The following is a 16571-nucleotide window of genomic DNA, read 5'->3' as shown; positions in this document are numbered from 1 at the left end:
ATAGCCCCGAGTGAGGATCGAACTCACGACCTTGAGATTATGAGACTCACGCGCTGCCTACTGCGCCATCGAGGCTTACAATAATTCCTTCAATTTGTCAATTTCAAATTGCGTACGCTTTAACAAAAAACAAATATATGTTGCTCAAAAAACAATTGCCCCGAGTGAGGATCGAACTCACGACCTTGAGATTATGAGACTCACGCGCTGCCTACTGCGCCATCGAGGCTTAGAATAATTCCTTCAATTTGTCAATTTCAAATTGCATACGCTTTAACAAAAAACAAATATATGTTGCTTAAAAAACAATTGCCCCGAGTGAGGATCGAACTCACGACCTTGAGATTATGAGACTCACGCGCTGCCTACTGCGCCATCGAGGCTTACAATAATTCCTTCAATTTGTCAATTTCAAATTGCATACGCTTTAACAAAAAACAGATATATGTTGCTTGAACAAAAAATGCCCCGAGTGAGGATCGAACTCACGGCCTTGAGATTATGAGACTCACGCGCTGCCTACTGCGCCATCGAGGCTTACAATAATTCCTTCAATTTGTCAATTTCAAATTGCGTACGCTTTAACAAAAAACAAATATATGTTGCTTAAAAAACAATTGCCCCGAGTGAGGATCGAACTCACGACCTTGAGATTATGAGACTCACGCGCTGCCTACTGCGCCATCGAGGCTTAGAATAATTCCTTCAATTTGTCAATTTCAAATTGCATACGCTTTAACAAAAAACAAATATATGTTGCTTAAAAAACAATTGCCCCGAGTGAGGAACGAACTCACGACCTTGAGATTATGAGACTCACGCGCTGCCTACTGCGCCATCGAGGCTTACAATAATTCCTTCAATTTGTCAATTTCAAATTGCATACGCTTTAACAAAAAACAAATATATGTTGCTTGAACAAAAAATGCCCCGAGTGAGGATCGAACTCACGGCCTTGAGATTATGAGACTCACGCGCTGCCTACTGCGCCATCGAGGCTTACAATAATTCCTTTAATTTGTCAATTTCAAATTGCATACGCTTTAACAAAAAACAAATATATGTTGCTTAAAAAAAAATAGCCCCGAGTGAGGATCGAACTCACGACCTTAAGATTATGAGACTCACGCGCTGCCTACTGCGCCATCGAGGCTTACAATAATTCCTTCAATTTGTCAATTTCAAATTGCGTACGCTTTAACAAAAAACAAATATATGTTGCTTAAAAAACAATTGCCCCGAGTGAGGATCGAACTCACGACCTTGAGATTATGAGAGTCACGCGCTGCCTACTGCGCCATCGAGGCTTACAATAATTCCTTCAATTTGTCAATTTCAAATTGCGTACGCTTTAACAAAAAACAAATATATGTTGCTTAAAAAACAATTGCCCCGAGTGAGGATCGAACTCACGACCTTGAGATTATGAGACTCACGCGCTGCCTACTGCGCCATCGAGGCTTACAATAATTCCTTCAATTTGTCAATTTCAAATTGCATACGTTTTAACAAAAAACAAATACATGTTGCTTAAAAAACAATTGCCCCGAGTGTGGATCGAACTCACGACCTTGAGATTATGAGACTCACGCGCTGCCTACTGCGCCATCGAGGCTTACAATAATTCCTTCAATTTGTCAATTTCAAATTGCATACGCTTTAACAAAAAACAAATATATGTTGCTTGAACAAAAAATGCCCCGAGTGAGGATCGAACTCACGACCTTGAGATTATGAGATTCACGCGCTGCCTACTGCGCCATCGAGGCTTACGATAATTCCTTCAATTTGTCAATTTCAAATTGCGTACGCTTTAACAAAAAACAAATATATGTTGCTTAAAAAAACAATTGCCCCGAGTGAGGATCGAACTCACGACCTTGAGATTATGAGACTCACGCGCTGCCTACTGCGCCATCGAGGCTTAGAATAATTCCTTCAATTTGTCAATTTCAAATTGCATACGCTTTAACAAAAAACAAATATATGTTGCTTAAAAAACAATTGCCCCGAGTGAGGATCGAACTCACGACCTTGAGATTATGAGACTCACGCGCTGCCTACTGCGCCATCGAGGCTTACAATAATTCCTTCAATTTGTCAATTTCAAATTGCATATGCTTTAACAAAAAACAAATATATGTTGCTTAAAAAAAAATTGCCCCGAGTGAGGATCGAACTCACGACCTTGAGATTATGAGACTCACGCGCTGCCTACTGCGCCATCGAGGCTTACAATAATTCCTTCAATTTGTCAATTTCAAATTGCATACGCTTTAACAAAAAACAAATATATGTTGCTTGAACAAAAAATTCCCCGAGTGAGGATCGAACTCACGACCTTGAGATTATGAGACTCACGCGCTGCCTACTGCGCCATCGAGGCTTACAATAATTCCTTCAATTTGTCAATTTCAAATTGCATACGCTTTAACATAAAACAAATATATGTTGCTTAAAAAAAAATAGCCCCGAGTGAGGATCGAACTCACGACCTTGAGATTATGAGACTCACGCGCTGCCTACTGCGCCATCGAGGCTTACAATAATTCCTTCAATTTGTCAATTTCAAATTGCGTACGCTTTAACAAAAAACAAATATATGTTGCTTAAAAAACAATTGCCCCGAGTGAGGATCGAACTCACGACCTTGAGATTATGAGACTCACGCGCTGCCTACTGCGCCATCGAGGCTTAGAATAATTCCTACAATTTGTCAATTTCAAATTGCATACGCTTTAACAAAAAACAAATATAGGTTGCTTAAAAAACAATTGCCCCGAGTGAGGATCGAACTCACGATCTTGAGATTATGAGACTCACGCGCTGCCTACTGCGCCATCGAGGCTTACAATAATTCCTTCAATTTGTCAATTTCAAATTGCATACGCTTTAACAAAAAACAAATATATGTTGCTTAAAAAACAATTGCCCCGAGTGAGGATCGAACTCACGACCTTGAGATTATGAGCCTTACGCACTGCCTACTGCGCCATCGAGGCTTACAATAATTCCTTCAATTTGTCGATTTCCAATTGCGTACGCTTTAACAAAAAACAAATATATGTTGCTTAAAAAAAAATAGCCCCGAGTGAGGATCGAACTCACGACCTTGAGATTATGAGACTCACGCGCTGCCTACTGCGCCATCGAGGCTTACAATAATTCCTTCAATTTGTCAATTTCAAATTGCGTACGCTTTAACAAAAAACAAATATATGTTGCTTAAAAAACAATTGCCCCGAGTGAGGATCGAACTCACGACCTTGAGATTATGAGACTCACGCGCTGCCTACTGCGCCATCGAGGCTTACAATAATTCCTTTAATTTGTCAATTTCAAATTGCATACGCTTTAACAAAAAACAAATATACGTTGCTTGAACAAAAAATGCCCCGAGTGAGGATCGAACTCACGACCTTGAGATTATGAGACTCACGCGCTGCCTACTGCGCCATCGAGGCTTACAATAATTCCTTCAATTTGTCAATTTCAAATTGCATACGCTTTAACAAAAAACAAATATATGTTGCTTGAAAAAAAATTGCCCCGAGTGAGGATCGAACTCACGACCTTGAGATTATGAGCCTTACGCACTGCCTAATGCGCCATCGAGGCTTACAATAATTCCTTCAATTTGTCGATTTCCAATTGCATACGTTTTAACAAAAAACAAATATATGTTGCTTAAAAAACAATTGCCCCGAGTGAGGATCGAACTCACGACCTTGAGATTATGAGACTCACGCGCTGCCTACTGCGCCATCGAGGCTTACAATAATTCCTTCAATTTGTCAATTTCAAATTGCATACGCTTTAACAAAAAACAAATATATGTTGCTTAAAAAGCAATTGCCCCGAGTGAGGATCGAACTCACGACCTTGAGATTATGAGACTCACGCGCTGCCTACTGCGCCATCGAGGCTTACAATAATTCCTTCAATTTGTCAATTTCAAATTGCATACGCTTTAACAAAAAAAAATATATGTTGCTTAAAAAACAATTGCCCCGAGTGAGGATCGAACTCACGACCTTGAGATTATGAGACTCACGTGCTGCCTACTGCGCCATCGAGGCTTACAATAATTCCTTCAATTTGTCAATTTCAAATTGCGTACGCTTTAACAAAAAACAAATATATGTTGCTTAAAAAAAAATAGCCCCGAGTGAGGATCGAACTCACGACCTTGAGATTATGAGACTCACGCGCTGCCTACTGCGCCATCGAGGCTTACAATAATTCCTTCAATTTGTCAATTTCAAATTGCGTACGCTTTAACAAAAAACAAATATATGTTGCTTAAAAAACAATTGCCCCGAGTGAGGATCGAACTCACGACCTTGAGATTATGAGACTCACGCGCTGCCTACTGCGCCATCGAGGCTTACAATAATTCCTTTAATTTGTCAATTTCAAATTGCGTACGCTTTAACAAAAAACAAATATATGTTGCTTAAAAAACAATTGCCCCGAGTGAGGTTCGAACTGACGACCTTGAGATTATGAGACTCACGCGCTGCCTACTGCGCCATCGAGGCTTTCAATAATTCCTTCAATTTGTCAATTTCAAATTGCATACGCTTTAACAAAAAACAAATATATGTTGCTTGAACAAAAAATGCCCCGAGTGAGGATCGAACTCACGACCTTGAGATTATGAGACTCACGCGCTGCCTACTGCGCCATCGAGGCTTACAATAATTCCTTCAATTTGTCAATTTCAAATTGCATACGCTTTAACAAAAAACAAATATATGTTGCTTGAAAAAAAATTGCCCCGAGTGAGGATCGAACTCACGACCTTGAGATTATGAGCCTTACGCGCTGCCTACTGCGCCATCGAGGCTTACAATAATTCCTTCAATTTGTCAATTTCAAATTGCGTACGCTTTAACAAAAAACAAATATATGTTGCTTAAAAAAAAAATAGCCCCGAGTGAGGATCGAACTCACGACCTTGAGATTATGAGACTCACGCGCTGCCTACTGCGCCATCGAGGCTTACAATAATTCCTTCAATTTGTCAATTTCAAATTGCGTACGCTTTAACAAAAAACAAATATATGTTGCTTAAAAAACAATTGCCCCGAGTGAGGATCGAACTCACGACCTTGAGATTATGAGACTCACGCGCTGCCTACTGCGCCATCGAGGCTTACAATAATTCCTTTAATTTGTCAATTTCAAATTGCGTACGCTTTAACAAAAAACAAATATATGTTGCTTAAAAAACAATTGCCCCGAGTGAGGATCGAACTGACGACCTTGAGATTATGAGACTCACGTGCTGCCTACTGCGCCATCGAGGCTTACAATAATTCCTTCAATTTGTCAATTTCAAATTGCGTACGCTTTAACAAAAAACAAATATATGTTGCTTAAAAAAAAAATAGCCCCGAGTGAGGATCGAACTCACGACCTTGAGATTATGAGACTCACGCGCTGCCTACTGCGCCATCGAGGCTTACAATAATTCCTTCAATTTGTCAATTTCAAATTGCGTACGCTTTAACAAAAAACAAATATATGTTGCTTAAAAAACAATTGCCCCGAGTGAGGATCGAACTCACGACCTTGAGATTATGAGACTCACGCGCTGCCTACTGCGCCATCGAGGCTTACAATAATTCCTTTAATTTGTCAATTTCAAATTGCGTACGCTTTAACAAAAAACAAATATATGTTGCTTAAAAAACAATTGCCCCGAGTGAGGATCGAACTGACGACCTTGAGATTATGAGACTCACGCGCTGCCTACTGCGCCATCGAGGCTTTCAATAATTCCTTCAATTTGTCAATTTCAAATTGCATACGCTTTAACAAAAAACAAATATATGTTGCTTGAACAAAAAATGCCCCGAGTGAGGATCGAACTCACGACCTTGAGATTATGAGACTCACGCGCTGCCTACTGCGCCATCGAGGCTTACAATAATTCCTTCAATTTGTCAATTTCAAATTGCATACGCTTTAACAAAAAACAAATATATGTTGCTTGAAAAAAAATTGCCCCGAGTGAGGATCGAACTCACGACCTTGAGATTATGAGCCTTACGCACTGCCTAATGCGCCATCGAGGCTTACAATAATTCCTTCAATTTGTCGATTTCCAATTGCATACGTTTTAACAAAAAACAAATATATGTTGCTTAAAAAGCAATTGCCCCGAGTGAGGATCGAACTCACGACCTTGAGATTATGAGACTCACGCGCTGCCTACTGCGCCATCGAGGCTTACAATAATTCCTTCAATTTGTCAATTTCAAATTGCATACGCTTTAACAAAAAACAAATATATGTTGCTTAAAAAACAATTGCCCCGAGTGAGGATCGAACTCACGACCTTGAGATTATGAGACTCACGCGCTGCCTACTGCGCCATCGAGGCTTAGAATAATTCCTTCAATTTGTCAATTTCAAATTGCATACGCTTTAACAAAAAACAAATATATGTTGCTTAAAAAACAATTGCCCCGAGTGAGGATCGAACTCACGACCTTGAGATTATGAGACTCACGCGCTGCCTACTGCGCCATCGAGGCTTACAATAATTCCTTCAATTTGTCAATTTCAAATTGCATACGCTTTAACAAAAAACAAATATATGTTGCTTGAACAAAAAATTCCCCGAGTGAGGATCGAACTCACGACCTTGAGACTCACGCGCTGCCTACTGCGCCATCGAGGCTTACAATAATTCCTTCAATTTGTCAATTTCAAATTGCATACGCTTTAACAAAAAACAAATATATGTTGCTTAAAAAAAATAGCCCCGAGTGAGGATCGAACTCACGACCTTGAGATTATGAGACTCACGCGCTGCCTACTGCGCCATCGAGGCTTACAATAATTCCTTCAATTTGTCAATTTCAAATTGCGTACGCTTTAACAAAAAACAAATATATGTTGCTTAAAAAACAATTGCCCCGAGTGAGGATCGAACTCACGACCTTGAGATTATGAGACTCACGCGCTGCCTACTGCGCCATCGAGGCTTAGAATAATTCCTTCAATTTGTCAATTTCAAATTGCATACGCTTTAACAAAAAACAAATATAGGTTGCTTAAAAAACAATTGCCCCGAGTGAGGATCGAACTCACGACCTTGAGATTATGAGACTCACGCGCTGCCTACTGCGCCATCGAGGCTTACAATAATTCCTTCAATTTGTCAATTTCAAATTGCATACGCTTTAACAAAAAACAAATATATGTTGCTTAAAAAACAATTGCCCCGAGTGAGGATCGAACTCACGACCTTGAGATTATGAGCCTTACGCACTGCCTACTGCGCCATCGAGGCTTACAATAATTCCTTCAATTTGTCGATTTCCAATTGCGTACGCTTTAACAAAAAACAAATATATGTTGCTTAAAAAAAAAATAGCCCCGAGTGAGGATCGAACTCACGACCTTGAGATTATGAGACTCACGCGCTGCCTACTGCGCCATCGAGGCTTACAATAATTCCTTCAATTTGTCAATTTCAAATTGCGTACGCTTTAACAAAAAACAAATATATGTTGCTTAAAAAACAATTGCCCCGAGTGAGGATCGAACTCACGACCTTGAGATTATGAGACTCACGCGCTGCCTACTGCGCCATCGAGGCTTACAATAATTCCTTTAATTTGTCAATTTCAAATTGCGTACGCTTTAACAAAAAACAAATATATGTTGCTTAAAAAACAATTGCCCCGAGTGAGGATCGAACTGACGACCTTGAGATTATGAGACTCACGCGCTGCCTACTGCGCCATCGAGGCTTACAATAATTCCTTCAATTTGTCAATTTCAAATTGCATACGCTTTAACAAAAAACAAATATATGTTGCTTGAACAAAAAATGCCCCGAGTGAGGATCGAACTCACGACCTTGAGATTATGAGACTCACGCGCTGCCTACTGCGCCATCGAGGCTTACAATAATTCCTTCAATTTGTCAATTTCAAATTGCATACGCTTTAACAAAAAACAAATATATGTTGCTTGAAAAAAAATTGCCCCGAGTGAGGATCGAACTCACGACCTTGAGATTATGAGCCTTACGCACTGCCTAATGCGCCATCGAGGCTTGCAATAATTCCTTCAATTTGTCGATTTCTAATTGCATACGTTTTAACAAAAAACAAATATATGTTGCTTAAAGAACAATTGCACCGAGTGAGGATCGAACTCACGACCTTGAGATTATGAGACTCACGCGCTGCCTACTGCGCCATCGAGGCTTACAATAATTCCTTCAATTTGTCAATTTCAAATTGCATACGCTTCAACAAAAAACAAATATATGTTGCTTAAAAAAAAAATAGCCCCGAGTGAGGATCGAACTCACGACCTTGAGTTATGAGACTCACGCGCTGCCTACTGCGCCATCGAGGCTTACAATAATTCCTTCAATTTGTCAATTTCAAATTGCGTACGCTTTAACAAAAAACAAATATATGTTGCTTAAAAAACAATTGCCCCGAGTGAGGATCGAACTCACGACCTTGAGATTATGAGACTCACGCGCTGCCTACTGCGCCATCGAGGCTTAGAATAGTTCCTTCAATTTGTCAATTTCAAATTGCAGACGCTTTAACAAAAAACAAAGATATGTTGCTTAAAAAGCAATTGCCCCGAGTGAGGATCGAACTCACGACCTTGAGATTATGAGCCTTACGCACTGCCTACTGCGCCATCGAGGCTTACAATAATTCCTTCAATTTGTCGATTTCCAATTGCATACGTTTTATCAAAAAACAAATATATGTTGCTTAAAAAACAATTGCCCCGAGTGAGGATCGAACTCACGACCTTGAGATTATGAGCCTTACGCACTGCCTACTGCGCCATCGAGGCTTACAATAATTCCTTCAATTTGTCGATTTCCAATTGCATACGTTTTATCAAAAAACAAATATATGTTGCTTAAAAAACAATTGCCCCGAGTGAGGATCGAACTCACGACCTTGAGATTATGAGACTCACGCGCTGCCTACTGCGCCATCGAGGCTTACAATAATTCCTTCAATTTGTCAATTTCAAATTGCATACGCTTTAACAAAAAACAAATATATGTTGCTTGAACAAAAAATGCCGCGAGTGAGGATCGAACTCACGACCTTGAGATTATGAGACTCACGCGCTGCCTACTGCGCCATCGAGGCTTACAACAATTCATTCAATTTGTCAATTTCAAATTGCGTACGCTTTAACAAAAAACAAATATATGTTGCTTAAAAAAAAATAGCCCCGAGTGAGGATCGAACTCACGACCTTGAGATTATGAGACTCACGCGCTGCCTACTGCGCCATCGAGGCTTACAATAATTCCTTCAATTTGTCACTTTCAAATTGCGTACGCTTTAACAAAAAACAAATATATGTTGCTTAAAAAACAATCGCCCCGAGTGAGGATCGAACTCACGACCTTGAGATTATGAGACTCACGCGCTGCCTACTGCGCCATCGAGGCTTAGAATAATTCCTTCAATTTGTCAATTTCAAATTGCATACGCTTTAACAAAAAACAAATATATGTTGCTTAAAAAACAATTGCCCCGAGTGAGGATCGAACTCACGACCTTGAGATTATGAGACTCACGCGCTGCCTACTGCGCCATCGAGGCTTACAATAATTCCTTCAATTTGTCAATTTCAAATTGCATACGCTTTAACAAAAAACAAATATATGTTGCTTAAAAAACAATTGCCCCGAGTGAGGATCGAACTCACGACCTTGAGATTATGAGCCTTACGCACTGCCTACTGCGCCATCGAGGCTTACAATAATTCCTTCAATTTGTCGATTTCCAATTGCGTACGCTTTAACAAAAAACAAATATATGTTGCTTAAAAAAAAAATAGCCCCGAGTGAGGATCGAACTCACGACCTTGAGATTATGAGACTCACGCGCTGCCTACTGCGCCATCGAGGCTTACAATAATTCCTTCAATTTGTCAATTTCAAATTGCGTACGCTTTAACAAAAAACAAATATATGTTGCTTAAAAAACAATTGCCCCGAGTGAGGATCGAACTCACGACCTTGAGATTATGAGACTCACGCGCTGCCTACTGCGCCATCGAGGCTTACAATAATTCCTTTAATTTGTCAATTTCAAATTGCGTACGCTTTAACAAAAAACAAATATATGTTGCTTAAAAAACAATTGCCCCGAGTGAGGATCGAACTGACGACCTTGAGATTATGAGACTCACGCGCTGCCTACTGCGCCATCGAGGCTTACAATAATTCCTTCAATTTGTCAATTTCAAATTGCATACGCTTTAACAAAAAACAAATATATGTTGCTTGAACAAAAAATGCCCCGAGTGAGGATCGAACTCACGACCTTGAGATTATGAGACTCACGCGCTGCCTACTGCGCCATCGAGGCTTACAATAATTCCTTCAATTTGTCAATTTCAAATTGCATACGCTTTAACAAAAAACAAATATATGTTGCTTGAAAAAAAATTGCCCCGAGTGAGGATCGAACTCACGATCTTGAGATTATGAGCCTTACGCACTGCCTAATGCGCCATCGAGGCTTACAATAATTCCTTCAATTTGTCGATTTCTAATTGCATACGTTTTAACAAAAAACAAATATATGTTGCTTAAAGAACAATTGCACCGAGTGAGGATCGAACTCACGACCTTGAGATTATGAGACTCACGCGCTGCCTACTGCGCCATCGAGGCTTACAATAATTCCTTCAATTTGTCAATTTCAAATTGCATACGCTTTAACAAAAAACAAATATATGTTGCTTAAAAAAAAAATAGCCCCGAGTGAGGATCGAACTCACGACCTTGAGTTATGAGACTCACGCGCTGCCTACTGCGCCATCGAGGCTTACAATAATTCCTTCAATTTGTCAATTTCAAATTGCGTACGCTTTAACAAAAAACAAATATATGTTGCTTAAAAAACAATTGCCCCGAGTGAGGATCGAACTCACGACCTTGAGATTATGAGACTCACGCGCTGCCTACTGCGCCATCGAGGCTTAGAACAGTTCCTTCAATTTGTCAATTTCAAATTGCAGACGCTTTAACAAAAAACAAAGATATGTTGCTTAAAAAGCAATTGCCCCGAGTGAGGATCGAACTCACGACCTTGAGATTATGAGACTCACGCGCTGCCTACAGCGCCATCGAGGCTTACAATAATTCCTTCAATTTGTCAATTTCAAATTGCGTACGCTTTAACAAAAAACAAATATATGTTGCTTAAAAAACAATTGCCCCGAGTGAGGATCGAACTCACGACCTTGAGATTATGAGCCTTACGCACTGCCTACTGCGCCATCGAGGCTTACAATAATTCCTTCAATTTGTCGATTTCCAATTGCATACGTTTTATCAAAAAACAAATATATGTTGCTTAAAAAACAATTGCCCCGAGTGAGGATCGAACTCACGACCTTGAGATTATGAGACTCACGCGCTGCCTACTGCGCCATCGAGGCTTACAATAATTCCTTCAATTTGTCAATTTCAAATTGCATACGCTTTAACAAAAAACAAATATATGTTGCTTGAACAAAAAATGCCGCGAGTGAGGATCGAACTCACGACCTTGAGATTATGAGACTCACGCGCTGCCTACTGCGCCATCCAGGCTTACAACAATTCCTTCAATTTGTCAATTTCAAATTGCATACGCTTTAACAAAAAACAAATATATGTTGCTTGAACAAAAAATGCCGCCAGTGAGGATCGAACTCACGACCTTGAGATTATGAGACTCACGCGCTGCCTACTGCGCCATCGAGGCTTACAATAATTCCTTCAATTTGTCACTTTCAAATTGCGTACGCTTTAACAAAAAACAAATATATGTTGCTTAAAAAAAAATAGCCCCGAGTGAGGATCGAACTCACGACCTTGAGATTATGAGACTCACGCGCTGCCTACTGCGCCATCGAGGCTTACAATAATTCCTTCAATTTGTCACTTTCAAATTGCGTACGCTTTAACAAAAAACAAATATATGTTGCTTAAAAAACAATCGCCCCGAGTGAGGATCGAACTCACGACCTTGAGATTATGAGACTCACGCGCTGCCTACTGCGCCATCGAGGCTTACAATAATTCCTTCAATTTGTCAATTTCAAATTGCATACGCTTTAACAAAAAACAAATATATGTTGCTTGAACAAAAAATGCCCCGAGTGAGGATCGAACTCACGACCTTGAGATTATGAGACTCACGCGCTGCCTACTGCGCCATCGAGGCTTACAATAATTCCTTCAATTTGTCAATTTCAAATTGCATACGCTTTAACAAAAAACAAATATATGTTGCTTAAAAAAAAATTGCCCCGAGTGAGAATCGAACTCACGACCTTGAGATTATGAGACTCACGCGCTGCCTAATGCGCCATCGAGGCTTACAATAATTCCTTCAATTTGTCAATTTCGAATTGCGTACGCTTTAACAAAAAACAAATATATGTTGCTTAAAAAACAATTGCCCCGAGTGAGGATCGAACTCACGACCTTGAGATTATGAGCCTTACGCACTGCCTACTGCGCCATCGAGGCTTACAATAATTCCTTCAATTTGTCGATTTCCAATTGCGTACGCTTTAACAAAAAACAAATATATGTTGCTTAAAAATCAATTGTACCGAGTGAGGATCGAACCCACGACCTTGAGATTATGAGACTCACGCGCTGCCTACTGCGCCATCGAGGCTTACAATAATTCCTTCAATTTGTCAATTTCAAATTGCGTACGCTTTAACAAAAAACAAATATATGTTGCTTGAACAAAAAATGCCCCGAGTGAGGATCGAACTCACGACCTTGAGATTATGAGACTCACGCGCTGCCTACTGCGTCATCGAGGCTTAGAATAATTCTTCAATTTGTCAATTTCAAATTGCGTACGCTTTAACAAAAAACATATACATGTTGCTTGAAAAACAATTTCCGCGAGTGAGGATCGAACTCACGACCTTGAGATTATGAGACTCACGCGCTGCCTACTGCGCCATCGAGGCTTACAAAAATTCCTTCAATTTGTCAATTTCAAATTGCGAACGCTTTAGCAAAAATAAATACATGTTGCTTAAAAAACAATTGCCCCGAGTGAGGATCGAACTCACGACCTTGAGATTATGAGACTTACGCGCTGCCTACTGCGCCATCGAGGCTTACAATAATTCCTTCAATTTGTCAATTTCAAAATGCGTACGCTTTAACAAAAAACATATACATGTTGCTTGAAAAACAATTTCCGCGAGTGAGGATCGAACTCACGACCTTGAGATTATTCAATTTGTCAATTTCAAATTGCGTACGCTTTAACAAAAAACATATACATGTTGCTTGAAAAACAATTTCCGCGAGTGAGGATCGAACTCACGACCTTGAGATTATGAGACTCACGCGCTGCCTACTGCGCCATCGAGGCTTACAAAAATTCCTTCAATTTGTCAATTTCAAATTGCGAACGCTTTAGCAAAAATAAATACATGTTGCTTAAAAAACAATTGCCCCGAGTGAGGATCGAACTCACGACCTTGAGATTATGAGACTCACGCGCTGCCTACTGCGCCATCGAGGCTTACAATAATTCCTTCAATTTGTCAATTTCAAATTGCATACGCTTTAACAAAAAACAAATATATGTTGCTTAAAAAACAATTGCCCCGAGTGAGGATCGAACTCACGACCTTGAGATTATGAGACTCACGCGCTGCCTACTGCGCCATCGAGGCTTACAATAATTCCTTCAATTTGTCAATTTCAAATTGCATACGCTTTAACAAAAAACAAATATATGTTGCTTAAAAAACAATTGCCCCGAGTGAGGATCGAACTCACGACGTTGAGATTATGAGCCTTACGCACTGCCTACTGCGCCATCGAGGCTTACAATAATTCCTTCAATTTGTCGATTTCCAATTGCGTACGCTTTAACAAAAAACAAATATATGTTGCTTAAAAAAAAAATAGCCCCGAGTGAGGATCGAACTCACGACCTTGAGATTATGAGACTCACGCGCTGCCTACTGCGCCATCGAGGCTTACAATAATTCCTTCAATTTGTCAATTTCAAATTGCGTACGCTTTAACAAAAAACAAATATATGTTGCTTAAAAAACAATTGCCCCGAGTGAGGATCGAACTCACGACCTTGAGATTATGAGACTCACGCGCTGCCTACTGCGCCATCGAGGCTTACAATAATTCCTTTAATTTGTCAATTTCAAATTGCGTACGCTTTAACAAAAAACAAATATATGTTGCTTAAAAAACAATTGCCCCGAGTGAGGATCGAACTGACGACCTTGAGATTATGAGACTCACGCGCTGCCTACTGCGCCATCGAGGCTTACAATAATTCCTTCAATTTGTCAATTTCAAATTGCATACGCTTTAACAAAAAACAAATATATGTTGCTTGAACAAAAAATGCCCCGAGTGAGGATCGAACTCACGACCTTGAGATTATGAGACTCACGCGCTGCCTACTGCGCCATCGAGGCTTACAATAATTCCTTCAATTTGTCAATTTCAAATTGCATACGCTTTAACAAAAAACAAATATATGTTGCTTGAAAAAAAATTGCCCCGAGTGAGGATCGAACTCACGACCTTGAGATTATGAGCCTTACGCACTGCCTAATGCGCCATCGAGGCTTACAATAATTCCTTCAATTTGTCGATTTCTAATTGCATACGTTTTAACAAAAAACAAATATATGTTGCTTAAAGAACAATTGCACCGAGTGAGGATCGAACTCACGACCTTGAGATTATGAGACTCACGCGCTGCCTACTGCGCCATCGAGGCTTACAATAATTCCTTCAATTTGTCAATTTCAAATTGCATACGCTTTAACAAAAAACAAATATATGTTGCTTAAAAAAAAAATAGCCCCGAGTGAGGATCGAACTCACGACCTTGAGTTATGAGACTCACGCGCTGCCTACTGCGCCATCGAGGCTTACAATAATTCCTTCAATTTGTCAATTTCAAATTGCGTACGCTTTAACAAAAAACAAATATATGTTGCTTAAAAAACAATTGCCCCGAGTGAGGATCGAACTCACGACCTTGAGATTATGAGACTCACGCGCTGCCTACTGCGCCATCGAGGCTTAGAATAGTTCCTTCAATTTGTCAATTTCAAATTGCAGACGCTTTAACAAAAAAACAAAGATATGTTGCTTAAAAAGCAATTGCCCCGAGTGAGGATCGAACTCACGACCTTGAGATTATGAGACTCACGCGCTGCCTACAGCGCCATCGAGGCTTACAATAATTCCTTCAATTTGTCAATTTCAAATTGCGTACGCTTTAACAAAAAACAAATATATGTTGCTTAAAAAAAAATTGCCCCGAGTGAGGATCGAACTCACGACCTTGAGATTATGAGCCTTACGCACTGCCTACTGCGCCATCGAGGCTTACAATAATTCCTTCAATTTGTCGATTTCCAATTGCATACGTTTTATCAAAAAACAAATATATGTTGCTTAAAAAACAATTGCCCCGAGTGAGGATCGAACTCACGACCTTGAGATTATGAGACTCACGCGCTGCCTACTGCGCCATCGAGGCTTACAATAATTCCTTCAATTTGTCAATTTCAAATTGCATACGCTTTAACAAAAAACAAATATATGTTGCTTGAACAAAAAATGCCGCGAGTGAGGATCGAACTCACGACCTTGAGATTATGAGACTCACGCGCTGCCTACTGCGCCATCGAGGCTTACAACAATTCCTTCAATTTGTCAATTTCAAATTGCGTACGCTTTAACAAAAAACAAATATATGTTGCTTAAAAAAAAATAGCCCCGAGTGAGGATCGAACTCACGACCTTGAGATTATGAGACTCACGCGCTGCCTACTGCGCCATCGAGGCTAACAATAATTCCTTCAATTTGTCACTTTCAAATTGCGTACGCTTTAACAAAAAACAAATATATGTTGCTTAAAAAACAATCGCCCCGAGTGAGGATCGAACTCACGACCTTGAGATTATGAGACTCACGCGCTGCCTACTGCGCCATCGAGGCTTAGAATAATTCCTTCAATTTGTCAATTTCAAATTGCATACGCTTTAACAAAAAACAAATATATGTTGCTTAAAAAACAATTGCCCCGAGTGAGGATCGAACTCACGACCTTGAGATTATGAGACTCACGCGCTGCCTACTGCGCCATCGAGGCTTACAATAATTCCTTCAATTTGTCAATTTCAAATTGCATACGCTTTAACAAAAAACAAATATATGTTGCTTGAACAAAAAATGCCCCGAGTGAGGATCGAACTCACGACCTTGAGATTATGAGACTCACGCGCTGCCTACTGCGCCATCGAGGCTTACAATAATTCCTTCAATTTGTCAATTTCAAATTGCATACGCTTTAACAAAAAACAAATATATGTTGCTTAAAAAAAAATTGCCCCGAGTGAGAATCGAACTCACGACCTTGAGATTATGAGACTCACGCGCTGCCTAATGCGGCATCGAGGCTTACAATAATTCCTTCAATTTGTCAATTTCAAATTGCGTACGCTTTAACAAAAAACAAATATATGTTGCTTA

General features: G+C 39.9%; 1 protein-coding gene and 96 non-coding genes across 97 annotated transcripts in view; 1 reads left to right on the top strand and 96 right to left on the bottom strand.

Annotated features, from left to right (window-relative positions):
• LOC146168935 (uncharacterized) overlaps positions 1–16571 on the top strand; it is a 93879-nt gene that overhangs the window by 34938 nt on the left and 42370 nt on the right. The window lies entirely within an intron of this gene.
• Trnam-cau (transfer RNA methionine (anticodon CAU)) lies at positions 3–75 on the bottom strand. The gene has a single exon. It is a non-coding gene; the product is annotated as a tRNA-Met (tRNA).
• On the bottom strand, positions 157–229 carry Trnam-cau (transfer RNA methionine (anticodon CAU)). Its single transcript has one exon. It is a non-coding gene; the product is annotated as a tRNA-Met (tRNA).
• On the bottom strand, positions 311–383 carry Trnam-cau (transfer RNA methionine (anticodon CAU)). Its single transcript has one exon. It is a non-coding gene; the product is annotated as a tRNA-Met (tRNA).
• Positions 465–537, bottom strand: Trnam-cau (transfer RNA methionine (anticodon CAU)). Its single transcript has one exon. It is a non-coding gene; the product is annotated as a tRNA-Met (tRNA).
• Positions 619–691, bottom strand: Trnam-cau (transfer RNA methionine (anticodon CAU)). The gene has a single exon. It is a non-coding gene; the product is annotated as a tRNA-Met (tRNA).
• On the bottom strand, positions 773–845 carry Trnam-cau (transfer RNA methionine (anticodon CAU)). Its single transcript has one exon. It is a non-coding gene; the product is annotated as a tRNA-Met (tRNA).
• On the bottom strand, positions 927–999 carry Trnam-cau (transfer RNA methionine (anticodon CAU)). Its single transcript has one exon. It is a non-coding gene; the product is annotated as a tRNA-Met (tRNA).
• Trnam-cau (transfer RNA methionine (anticodon CAU)) lies at positions 1081–1153 on the bottom strand. Its single transcript has one exon. It is a non-coding gene; the product is annotated as a tRNA-Met (tRNA).
• Positions 1235–1307, bottom strand: Trnam-cau (transfer RNA methionine (anticodon CAU)). Its single transcript has one exon. It is a non-coding gene; the product is annotated as a tRNA-Met (tRNA).
• Trnam-cau (transfer RNA methionine (anticodon CAU)) lies at positions 1389–1461 on the bottom strand. Its single transcript has one exon. It is a non-coding gene; the product is annotated as a tRNA-Met (tRNA).
• On the bottom strand, positions 1543–1615 carry Trnam-cau (transfer RNA methionine (anticodon CAU)). The gene has a single exon. It is a non-coding gene; the product is annotated as a tRNA-Met (tRNA).
• Trnam-cau (transfer RNA methionine (anticodon CAU)) lies at positions 1697–1769 on the bottom strand. The gene has a single exon. It is a non-coding gene; the product is annotated as a tRNA-Met (tRNA).
• Trnam-cau (transfer RNA methionine (anticodon CAU)) lies at positions 1852–1924 on the bottom strand. Its single transcript has one exon. It is a non-coding gene; the product is annotated as a tRNA-Met (tRNA).
• On the bottom strand, positions 2006–2078 carry Trnam-cau (transfer RNA methionine (anticodon CAU)). The gene has a single exon. It is a non-coding gene; the product is annotated as a tRNA-Met (tRNA).
• Positions 2160–2232, bottom strand: Trnam-cau (transfer RNA methionine (anticodon CAU)). Its single transcript has one exon. It is a non-coding gene; the product is annotated as a tRNA-Met (tRNA).
• On the bottom strand, positions 2314–2386 carry Trnam-cau (transfer RNA methionine (anticodon CAU)). Its single transcript has one exon. It is a non-coding gene; the product is annotated as a tRNA-Met (tRNA).
• Trnam-cau (transfer RNA methionine (anticodon CAU)) lies at positions 2468–2540 on the bottom strand. The gene has a single exon. It is a non-coding gene; the product is annotated as a tRNA-Met (tRNA).
• Trnam-cau (transfer RNA methionine (anticodon CAU)) lies at positions 2622–2694 on the bottom strand. Its single transcript has one exon. It is a non-coding gene; the product is annotated as a tRNA-Met (tRNA).
• On the bottom strand, positions 2776–2848 carry Trnam-cau (transfer RNA methionine (anticodon CAU)). The gene has a single exon. It is a non-coding gene; the product is annotated as a tRNA-Met (tRNA).
• Trnam-cau (transfer RNA methionine (anticodon CAU)) lies at positions 2930–3002 on the bottom strand. Its single transcript has one exon. It is a non-coding gene; the product is annotated as a tRNA-Met (tRNA).
• Positions 3084–3156, bottom strand: Trnam-cau (transfer RNA methionine (anticodon CAU)). Its single transcript has one exon. It is a non-coding gene; the product is annotated as a tRNA-Met (tRNA).
• On the bottom strand, positions 3238–3310 carry Trnam-cau (transfer RNA methionine (anticodon CAU)). Its single transcript has one exon. It is a non-coding gene; the product is annotated as a tRNA-Met (tRNA).
• On the bottom strand, positions 3392–3464 carry Trnam-cau (transfer RNA methionine (anticodon CAU)). Its single transcript has one exon. It is a non-coding gene; the product is annotated as a tRNA-Met (tRNA).
• Positions 3700–3772, bottom strand: Trnam-cau (transfer RNA methionine (anticodon CAU)). Its single transcript has one exon. It is a non-coding gene; the product is annotated as a tRNA-Met (tRNA).
• On the bottom strand, positions 3854–3926 carry Trnam-cau (transfer RNA methionine (anticodon CAU)). Its single transcript has one exon. It is a non-coding gene; the product is annotated as a tRNA-Met (tRNA).
• Positions 4007–4079, bottom strand: Trnam-cau (transfer RNA methionine (anticodon CAU)). The gene has a single exon. It is a non-coding gene; the product is annotated as a tRNA-Met (tRNA).
• On the bottom strand, positions 4161–4233 carry Trnam-cau (transfer RNA methionine (anticodon CAU)). The gene has a single exon. It is a non-coding gene; the product is annotated as a tRNA-Met (tRNA).
• Positions 4315–4387, bottom strand: Trnam-cau (transfer RNA methionine (anticodon CAU)). Its single transcript has one exon. It is a non-coding gene; the product is annotated as a tRNA-Met (tRNA).
• Positions 4469–4541, bottom strand: Trnam-cau (transfer RNA methionine (anticodon CAU)). The gene has a single exon. It is a non-coding gene; the product is annotated as a tRNA-Met (tRNA).
• On the bottom strand, positions 4623–4695 carry Trnam-cau (transfer RNA methionine (anticodon CAU)). The gene has a single exon. It is a non-coding gene; the product is annotated as a tRNA-Met (tRNA).
• On the bottom strand, positions 4777–4849 carry Trnam-cau (transfer RNA methionine (anticodon CAU)). Its single transcript has one exon. It is a non-coding gene; the product is annotated as a tRNA-Met (tRNA).
• Positions 4932–5004, bottom strand: Trnam-cau (transfer RNA methionine (anticodon CAU)). The gene has a single exon. It is a non-coding gene; the product is annotated as a tRNA-Met (tRNA).
• Positions 5086–5158, bottom strand: Trnam-cau (transfer RNA methionine (anticodon CAU)). The gene has a single exon. It is a non-coding gene; the product is annotated as a tRNA-Met (tRNA).
• Trnam-cau (transfer RNA methionine (anticodon CAU)) lies at positions 5395–5467 on the bottom strand. Its single transcript has one exon. It is a non-coding gene; the product is annotated as a tRNA-Met (tRNA).
• On the bottom strand, positions 5549–5621 carry Trnam-cau (transfer RNA methionine (anticodon CAU)). The gene has a single exon. It is a non-coding gene; the product is annotated as a tRNA-Met (tRNA).
• Positions 5703–5775, bottom strand: Trnam-cau (transfer RNA methionine (anticodon CAU)). The gene has a single exon. It is a non-coding gene; the product is annotated as a tRNA-Met (tRNA).
• Positions 5857–5929, bottom strand: Trnam-cau (transfer RNA methionine (anticodon CAU)). The gene has a single exon. It is a non-coding gene; the product is annotated as a tRNA-Met (tRNA).
• On the bottom strand, positions 6165–6237 carry Trnam-cau (transfer RNA methionine (anticodon CAU)). The gene has a single exon. It is a non-coding gene; the product is annotated as a tRNA-Met (tRNA).
• On the bottom strand, positions 6319–6391 carry Trnam-cau (transfer RNA methionine (anticodon CAU)). The gene has a single exon. It is a non-coding gene; the product is annotated as a tRNA-Met (tRNA).
• Trnam-cau (transfer RNA methionine (anticodon CAU)) lies at positions 6473–6545 on the bottom strand. The gene has a single exon. It is a non-coding gene; the product is annotated as a tRNA-Met (tRNA).
• Trnam-cau (transfer RNA methionine (anticodon CAU)) lies at positions 6772–6844 on the bottom strand. Its single transcript has one exon. It is a non-coding gene; the product is annotated as a tRNA-Met (tRNA).
• Trnam-cau (transfer RNA methionine (anticodon CAU)) lies at positions 6926–6998 on the bottom strand. The gene has a single exon. It is a non-coding gene; the product is annotated as a tRNA-Met (tRNA).
• Trnam-cau (transfer RNA methionine (anticodon CAU)) lies at positions 7080–7152 on the bottom strand. The gene has a single exon. It is a non-coding gene; the product is annotated as a tRNA-Met (tRNA).
• On the bottom strand, positions 7234–7306 carry Trnam-cau (transfer RNA methionine (anticodon CAU)). The gene has a single exon. It is a non-coding gene; the product is annotated as a tRNA-Met (tRNA).
• On the bottom strand, positions 7389–7461 carry Trnam-cau (transfer RNA methionine (anticodon CAU)). The gene has a single exon. It is a non-coding gene; the product is annotated as a tRNA-Met (tRNA).
• Positions 7543–7615, bottom strand: Trnam-cau (transfer RNA methionine (anticodon CAU)). Its single transcript has one exon. It is a non-coding gene; the product is annotated as a tRNA-Met (tRNA).
• Trnam-cau (transfer RNA methionine (anticodon CAU)) lies at positions 7697–7769 on the bottom strand. Its single transcript has one exon. It is a non-coding gene; the product is annotated as a tRNA-Met (tRNA).
• Trnam-cau (transfer RNA methionine (anticodon CAU)) lies at positions 7851–7923 on the bottom strand. The gene has a single exon. It is a non-coding gene; the product is annotated as a tRNA-Met (tRNA).
• On the bottom strand, positions 8159–8231 carry Trnam-cau (transfer RNA methionine (anticodon CAU)). The gene has a single exon. It is a non-coding gene; the product is annotated as a tRNA-Met (tRNA).
• Positions 8467–8539, bottom strand: Trnam-cau (transfer RNA methionine (anticodon CAU)). Its single transcript has one exon. It is a non-coding gene; the product is annotated as a tRNA-Met (tRNA).
• On the bottom strand, positions 8621–8693 carry Trnam-cau (transfer RNA methionine (anticodon CAU)). The gene has a single exon. It is a non-coding gene; the product is annotated as a tRNA-Met (tRNA).
• On the bottom strand, positions 8775–8847 carry Trnam-cau (transfer RNA methionine (anticodon CAU)). The gene has a single exon. It is a non-coding gene; the product is annotated as a tRNA-Met (tRNA).
• Trnam-cau (transfer RNA methionine (anticodon CAU)) lies at positions 8929–9001 on the bottom strand. The gene has a single exon. It is a non-coding gene; the product is annotated as a tRNA-Met (tRNA).
• Positions 9083–9155, bottom strand: Trnam-cau (transfer RNA methionine (anticodon CAU)). The gene has a single exon. It is a non-coding gene; the product is annotated as a tRNA-Met (tRNA).
• Trnam-cau (transfer RNA methionine (anticodon CAU)) lies at positions 9237–9309 on the bottom strand. The gene has a single exon. It is a non-coding gene; the product is annotated as a tRNA-Met (tRNA).
• On the bottom strand, positions 9391–9463 carry Trnam-cau (transfer RNA methionine (anticodon CAU)). The gene has a single exon. It is a non-coding gene; the product is annotated as a tRNA-Met (tRNA).
• Positions 9545–9617, bottom strand: Trnam-cau (transfer RNA methionine (anticodon CAU)). The gene has a single exon. It is a non-coding gene; the product is annotated as a tRNA-Met (tRNA).
• Trnam-cau (transfer RNA methionine (anticodon CAU)) lies at positions 9699–9771 on the bottom strand. Its single transcript has one exon. It is a non-coding gene; the product is annotated as a tRNA-Met (tRNA).
• Positions 9854–9926, bottom strand: Trnam-cau (transfer RNA methionine (anticodon CAU)). The gene has a single exon. It is a non-coding gene; the product is annotated as a tRNA-Met (tRNA).
• Positions 10008–10080, bottom strand: Trnam-cau (transfer RNA methionine (anticodon CAU)). The gene has a single exon. It is a non-coding gene; the product is annotated as a tRNA-Met (tRNA).
• Positions 10162–10234, bottom strand: Trnam-cau (transfer RNA methionine (anticodon CAU)). The gene has a single exon. It is a non-coding gene; the product is annotated as a tRNA-Met (tRNA).
• On the bottom strand, positions 10316–10388 carry Trnam-cau (transfer RNA methionine (anticodon CAU)). Its single transcript has one exon. It is a non-coding gene; the product is annotated as a tRNA-Met (tRNA).
• Trnam-cau (transfer RNA methionine (anticodon CAU)) lies at positions 10624–10696 on the bottom strand. Its single transcript has one exon. It is a non-coding gene; the product is annotated as a tRNA-Met (tRNA).
• On the bottom strand, positions 10932–11004 carry Trnam-cau (transfer RNA methionine (anticodon CAU)). The gene has a single exon. It is a non-coding gene; the product is annotated as a tRNA-Met (tRNA).
• On the bottom strand, positions 11086–11158 carry Trnam-cau (transfer RNA methionine (anticodon CAU)). Its single transcript has one exon. It is a non-coding gene; the product is annotated as a tRNA-Met (tRNA).
• Positions 11240–11312, bottom strand: Trnam-cau (transfer RNA methionine (anticodon CAU)). The gene has a single exon. It is a non-coding gene; the product is annotated as a tRNA-Met (tRNA).
• Positions 11394–11466, bottom strand: Trnam-cau (transfer RNA methionine (anticodon CAU)). Its single transcript has one exon. It is a non-coding gene; the product is annotated as a tRNA-Met (tRNA).
• Positions 11548–11620, bottom strand: Trnam-cau (transfer RNA methionine (anticodon CAU)). Its single transcript has one exon. It is a non-coding gene; the product is annotated as a tRNA-Met (tRNA).
• Trnam-cau (transfer RNA methionine (anticodon CAU)) lies at positions 11702–11774 on the bottom strand. Its single transcript has one exon. It is a non-coding gene; the product is annotated as a tRNA-Met (tRNA).
• On the bottom strand, positions 11856–11928 carry Trnam-cau (transfer RNA methionine (anticodon CAU)). The gene has a single exon. It is a non-coding gene; the product is annotated as a tRNA-Met (tRNA).
• Positions 12010–12082, bottom strand: Trnam-cau (transfer RNA methionine (anticodon CAU)). The gene has a single exon. It is a non-coding gene; the product is annotated as a tRNA-Met (tRNA).
• On the bottom strand, positions 12164–12236 carry Trnam-cau (transfer RNA methionine (anticodon CAU)). The gene has a single exon. It is a non-coding gene; the product is annotated as a tRNA-Met (tRNA).
• Positions 12318–12390, bottom strand: Trnam-cau (transfer RNA methionine (anticodon CAU)). The gene has a single exon. It is a non-coding gene; the product is annotated as a tRNA-Met (tRNA).
• On the bottom strand, positions 12472–12544 carry Trnam-cau (transfer RNA methionine (anticodon CAU)). Its single transcript has one exon. It is a non-coding gene; the product is annotated as a tRNA-Met (tRNA).
• Trnam-cau (transfer RNA methionine (anticodon CAU)) lies at positions 12626–12698 on the bottom strand. The gene has a single exon. It is a non-coding gene; the product is annotated as a tRNA-Met (tRNA).
• Trnam-cau (transfer RNA methionine (anticodon CAU)) lies at positions 12780–12852 on the bottom strand. The gene has a single exon. It is a non-coding gene; the product is annotated as a tRNA-Met (tRNA).
• On the bottom strand, positions 12933–13005 carry Trnam-cau (transfer RNA methionine (anticodon CAU)). The gene has a single exon. It is a non-coding gene; the product is annotated as a tRNA-Met (tRNA).
• Positions 13086–13158, bottom strand: Trnam-cau (transfer RNA methionine (anticodon CAU)). Its single transcript has one exon. It is a non-coding gene; the product is annotated as a tRNA-Met (tRNA).
• On the bottom strand, positions 13346–13418 carry Trnam-cau (transfer RNA methionine (anticodon CAU)). The gene has a single exon. It is a non-coding gene; the product is annotated as a tRNA-Met (tRNA).
• Positions 13499–13571, bottom strand: Trnam-cau (transfer RNA methionine (anticodon CAU)). The gene has a single exon. It is a non-coding gene; the product is annotated as a tRNA-Met (tRNA).
• On the bottom strand, positions 13653–13725 carry Trnam-cau (transfer RNA methionine (anticodon CAU)). The gene has a single exon. It is a non-coding gene; the product is annotated as a tRNA-Met (tRNA).
• Positions 13962–14034, bottom strand: Trnam-cau (transfer RNA methionine (anticodon CAU)). The gene has a single exon. It is a non-coding gene; the product is annotated as a tRNA-Met (tRNA).
• On the bottom strand, positions 14116–14188 carry Trnam-cau (transfer RNA methionine (anticodon CAU)). The gene has a single exon. It is a non-coding gene; the product is annotated as a tRNA-Met (tRNA).
• On the bottom strand, positions 14270–14342 carry Trnam-cau (transfer RNA methionine (anticodon CAU)). The gene has a single exon. It is a non-coding gene; the product is annotated as a tRNA-Met (tRNA).
• Positions 14424–14496, bottom strand: Trnam-cau (transfer RNA methionine (anticodon CAU)). The gene has a single exon. It is a non-coding gene; the product is annotated as a tRNA-Met (tRNA).
• Positions 14732–14804, bottom strand: Trnam-cau (transfer RNA methionine (anticodon CAU)). The gene has a single exon. It is a non-coding gene; the product is annotated as a tRNA-Met (tRNA).
• Trnam-cau (transfer RNA methionine (anticodon CAU)) lies at positions 15040–15112 on the bottom strand. Its single transcript has one exon. It is a non-coding gene; the product is annotated as a tRNA-Met (tRNA).
• Trnam-cau (transfer RNA methionine (anticodon CAU)) lies at positions 15195–15267 on the bottom strand. The gene has a single exon. It is a non-coding gene; the product is annotated as a tRNA-Met (tRNA).
• Trnam-cau (transfer RNA methionine (anticodon CAU)) lies at positions 15349–15421 on the bottom strand. The gene has a single exon. It is a non-coding gene; the product is annotated as a tRNA-Met (tRNA).
• Trnam-cau (transfer RNA methionine (anticodon CAU)) lies at positions 15503–15575 on the bottom strand. Its single transcript has one exon. It is a non-coding gene; the product is annotated as a tRNA-Met (tRNA).
• Positions 15657–15729, bottom strand: Trnam-cau (transfer RNA methionine (anticodon CAU)). Its single transcript has one exon. It is a non-coding gene; the product is annotated as a tRNA-Met (tRNA).
• Positions 15811–15883, bottom strand: Trnam-cau (transfer RNA methionine (anticodon CAU)). Its single transcript has one exon. It is a non-coding gene; the product is annotated as a tRNA-Met (tRNA).
• Positions 15965–16037, bottom strand: Trnam-cau (transfer RNA methionine (anticodon CAU)). The gene has a single exon. It is a non-coding gene; the product is annotated as a tRNA-Met (tRNA).
• Trnam-cau (transfer RNA methionine (anticodon CAU)) lies at positions 16119–16191 on the bottom strand. Its single transcript has one exon. It is a non-coding gene; the product is annotated as a tRNA-Met (tRNA).
• Trnam-cau (transfer RNA methionine (anticodon CAU)) lies at positions 16273–16345 on the bottom strand. The gene has a single exon. It is a non-coding gene; the product is annotated as a tRNA-Met (tRNA).
• On the bottom strand, positions 16427–16499 carry Trnam-cau (transfer RNA methionine (anticodon CAU)). Its single transcript has one exon. It is a non-coding gene; the product is annotated as a tRNA-Met (tRNA).

Source organism: Ascidiella aspersa, chromosome 1 (genome assembly GCF_963924565.1).
Source record: "Ascidiella aspersa chromosome 1, kaAscAspe10.2, whole genome shotgun sequence".
In the NCBI taxonomy this organism is placed as follows: Eukaryota; Metazoa; Chordata; class Ascidiacea; order Phlebobranchia; family Ascidiidae; genus Ascidiella; species Ascidiella aspersa.
This window is presented reverse-complemented; position numbering and strand designations above follow the sequence as displayed.